The sequence below is a fragment of the Marmota marmota genome, unplaced genomic scaffold, assembly GCF_001458135.2.
Source record: "Marmota marmota marmota unplaced genomic scaffold, marMar, whole genome shotgun sequence".
In the NCBI taxonomy this organism is placed as follows: domain Eukaryota; kingdom Metazoa; phylum Chordata; class Mammalia; order Rodentia; family Sciuridae; genus Marmota; species Marmota marmota.
This window is the reverse complement of record NW_026007216.1, coordinates 1-4,272: the sequence shown is the minus strand read 5'-3', so window position 1 is coordinate 4,272 and position 4,272 is coordinate 1. Positions and strand designations below refer to the sequence as shown.

The 4,272-nt window shown below is 52.2% G+C and overlaps 1 long non-coding RNA gene across 1 annotated transcript; it reads left to right on the top strand.

Moving 5' to 3' along the window:
* The first annotated feature begins 6 nt into the window (after nt 1–6).
* LOC107134559 lies at nt 7–2,475 on the top strand. Its single transcript, XR_001502444.2, has 2 exons — nt 7–682; nt 789–2,475. It is a non-coding gene; the product is annotated as an uncharacterized LOC107134559 (long non-coding RNA).
* The last annotated feature ends 1,797 nt before the right edge of the window (nt 2,476–4,272 follow it).

Genomic DNA, 4,272 nt, shown 5'->3' with positions numbered 1-4,272 from the left:
TCACACCATTTGTGCAATCATACATGTACCTAGGGTAATGATGTCCGTCTCATTCCACCATCTTTCCTATACCCATGCCCCCTCCTTTCCCCTCCCTCCCCTTTGGCCCATCCAGAGTTCCTCCACTTATCCCATTCCCCTCTCCAAGCCTTCTAGCATTGTCTCACACATTAGCTTTTGCGACACCTCACATCTACGCCATAGTAGGTTTCTAGCCCCACAAGGGTCCCTGGGTACTCTCTGCCCCATAGTCCCCTAGTGTGCAGCCAGAATTGAGAAGCACCTATTCCATCTCATCTGTTGCTGCCACTCCTGGGTCTCTAAGCTCCCCTCATCCGCCTGTCCTAATGAGGGAGGGAGACTTGGTTTAATGTCACTGAACTTCAGAGGTTGGCCCTGCTCTCAGGCCTCTAGGCCTCCTGCCTTTTCTTCCTGCTAAAAGTGACTGGTTGTGGGAGTTTTCCTGTGAATGGGGCCTGGGAGGCAGGTGAAGGGAGTCTAAGCCCCTACTGTCCTCTGGGTCCTGCAGACAGAGTATGCCCGTTATGAGAATGGCCACTACTCATACCGCATCCACCGGTCCCCACTCTGCGAATACATGATCAACTTCATCCACAAGCTGAAGCATCTGCCCGAGAAGTACATGATGAACAGCGTGCTGGAGAACTTCACCATCCTGCAGGTGTGCGGGCGGGGGCCGCAGGCCTGGGACTGTGGTCCGTAGGCGGATGGCACACATGTCGTCCCCATGTGGAGCCTTAACCGTGTCTCCTCTGTCTCTCCTACAGGTAGTCACCAACAGAGACACACAGGAGACCCTGCTGTGCATCGCATATGTGTTTGAGGTGTCGGCCAGCGAGCATGGGGCTCAACACCACATCTACCGGCTGGTGAAAGAATGAGAGACTCGGGGAGCAGGGAGGGGGGTGGACGTGTGTGCAGGAAATGGGGACATGGGGAGGGGACCTGCAGGGACATCCCCCTGAAGTGCTAAGTGAGCTGAGCAGAGTGGTCATGATTCTTCCTGCCAGAAAGAAACAGTGCCTGATCCTGCAATGCCCATCCCCAAATAAACCCAAGATGTGTATTTTCAGAGGAGCTGGTCTAGCTGAATGAGCCCTGGGAGGGACTGGGGGAGAGGGGCTGTCTGGGAGGCAGACTGGACACAGTGCCCACAGATGGACCCCTGCAGTCCTCAAGCCAGCCACCCCAGTGGCCCCAGCCAGGAGCATCTCCAGGTGCCGAAGCTCAAGTCCTGATGTCTCTACTGCTGCTCGAGCCCCTCATCTGTTTCTCCTGTTGCTGCTGGCCACGAGAGGCCCAAGGGTCGATGGGCACCTGGGCCATGCACCCTCAGCTTCTTGTACATGACTGCACCTTGATGTCTTGCCACTGCCGCTGACAGCTGGCACCAGGCCCCGTCTACCAGAGCTTGGAGTTTAGGTGTGGAGGTGATAAGAGTTGTTGGAAGATGACATGGTCAGGCCGTCTAGATAGTTTTCAACATCCAAATGAAGGCAGGGGCAGAGGGAGGAGGTGGCCAGGCTGAAGCCGGGTGGAGGCATTTGGATGATTGACATCAGAAGCCTCCATATGCATGGTGGTGAAGGGCCAGAGAGTTGGTCCAGTAACCATCGCAGCCCCGTGGTCTCTGTGATCCTTCCAGTTCTGATGGTCTGTAAGTCCTGCCTCAAATAACCATCTGTGGGGCCTCTTATATGGTAACCTCCTTGGAACCAGCCTTGGGCTAGCTACCTTCCTCCCCAGGAGTTTCTGTGTCCCTTGGGGCTGGGGTGGAAGGTAGTGGAACCCACTCAGCCTAGAGGTACCCCACTGTGGGGTTCCTTGGCTCATCTCAGAACTGGCAGGAACTTTGGGTGTAGGCAGACCTGGCTTAGTCCTAGCTTTCCTGCTGCCTGACATTAGCAAATTTCTCAACCCATCTGAGCCCCAATCTCCTTTCCTCCTTGCGAAGTGGGAAAGCAACAGCACTTATCTACAAAGCCCTTTGAGAGGAGGAGAGGGGATGTCTGTAAAGTGCCTAGCGCAAGCTGCACCAAAATGTTTAATGGTAATTAGCTCTTCTCTGCCGGCCCTAGGGAGAGCCTGGGCCTGGCTCTTTGCTGCCACCTAGTGGCTCTTTGGTATTATCTTCCCTAATAGGAACCACAGTTCTAGCAGCCTGCAGCTGAACAGGCATGTTTACTGTATGCCCAGTGCTCAGGGAGAATTCTATGGGAATACAAAAATGATAACAGCAGAATCAAGGAGATGTTGTGGAGTGGTGTTTCAGAGCAAGGGCTCTGGAGTCAGACTAGCTACTGACTTTGACCTTGGTGCAAGTTCATTAATTTCCCTATGCCTCAGTTTCCCCATCTGTCAAATGGGTGTAATAATAATAACCTACCTCGTATATGTAAGTGCCTACCATAGTCTGAGCATATCCATGTGTTCAATAAATATGCATTGCTGTTACCTGCAGGAGCCTGTGGTCTGAAGAGTCAGACTGGGAAGCCATCTGTGGTGGGCTGATCCCTGAAGCAACTGGTGATCAGAGATAACAGAGATCAGGGTGTGGAAGATTTAAAGAAGTGGTGCTTGAGGAGTGCTGGCCCTTGAAGTATGGGCAGTATTTATTTTATTTTTATTACTATTTTTCTGCAGTGCTAGGGATCAAACCAGGACTTTGGGCATGCTAGACAAGCACTCTACCACTGAGCTACATCCCCAGCATTATTTAGATAAGCAAATGGGAGGAAGCTGGACGTCATCCCAGAGAAGCAAGCCACTTAATTTCCCTCTACCCCTCTATCTTTTCATCAAAAAGCAGTTTAAACCCCTCTGGCATCAGGATCCCAGGTAGACCAGCCTCCACAACTTAGTGAGACCCTGTCTCAAAATTTTAAAAAAAGGAGGAGGATGGGGCAGCTAAGGACTGCATCCCTGGGCAGATGGTGTGTGCACCTATGTCCCTGTGCGGGTGTGTATTTGCAGAAGGCTCTCCTGACCCCTCTCCTGGTCACCACCACAGCTCTTGACCTCTCCTCCCTGACCCAGGCTGCTTGGATGTGGAGGCCCAAGATGCTCGCCCTCCTAGCTTGACTGACAGCTGCAACACCATGCAGCTTCAGACCAAGGCTGGTGAAGGGTGTTGTGTGGTAAGCTGCTTGGCTGTGGACAAATTAAAGACAAACCCCTGTGTCAAGGAGGAAAGGAGGGCGGGGCTATCTCTCTGCTGCCACCTAGTGGCTGCCTCTAGCCCATGTGTTGGTTGTAAGTTTCCCTTTCCCTTTATGAACTGAACTCAGCTGCCCAACGGAGAGTTGCCTTCTGATAGGTGGACATTCCAAATGGCTCACCATAGGAGGTTGCAGGTATAGCTGCCTCTCTTTTCCCGGGTGACTATGACCCTTGGGGTCAATGGCAAACAGGATCTGCTCTACCAACCCTCCAGGCACCCTCCCTGACTTACTGACTCTGCAGAGCACGCTGCCCCCCACAGACGGCCATGGCCAGTAGTACTCTTCCCCTCCTTTCCCACTAGCCACCTGTGATTCATTTTACAAAAATGAATGAGGCCGGACACAGTGGTGCACGTTTTGTAACCACCAACTCAAGAGGATTAGGCAGGAGGGTAGCAAGTTCAAGGCCAGTCTCCACAACTTAGTGAGACCCTGTCTCAACATTTTTAAAAAAGGAGGATGGGGCGACTAAGGTTGTAGCTCAATGATAGAGTGCCCCTGGGTTCAAATCCCAGTGCCAAGCTGGGCTCAGTGGTACATGTCTGTCATTCCAGTGGCTTGGGAGGCTAAGGCAGGAAAATCACAAGTTTAAAGCCAACCTCAGCAAATGTGAGGTGCCAAGCAACTCAATGAGACCCTGTCTCTAAATAAAATACAAAATAGGGCTGGGGATGTGGCTCAGTGGTCAAACGCCCCTGAGTTCAATCCCTAGTACTCCCCGTCCCCCCCAAAAATCATCCCAATGCCAAAACGACCAATGAGGAGTCACCTCTTCTGCAAAAGCCTTAGTCACTCCTGCCCTTGTGTCAAAGCATTCCACTCACCCTGTGGGAGCACCCATTACCTACCTGGTCCTTAAATAGGGGAACTTTTAAGGGAACTTCCACAATCTTCATAGGACAGGTACTATGCTAACCCTATTTTTTAATTTTGAGATGGGGAACTCACTGTTGCTTAGGCTGGGGCTTAAGCAATCCTCCTGCCTCGGCCTTCATATAGCTGGAACCGCAGGTTGCTGCAATCACAGCAC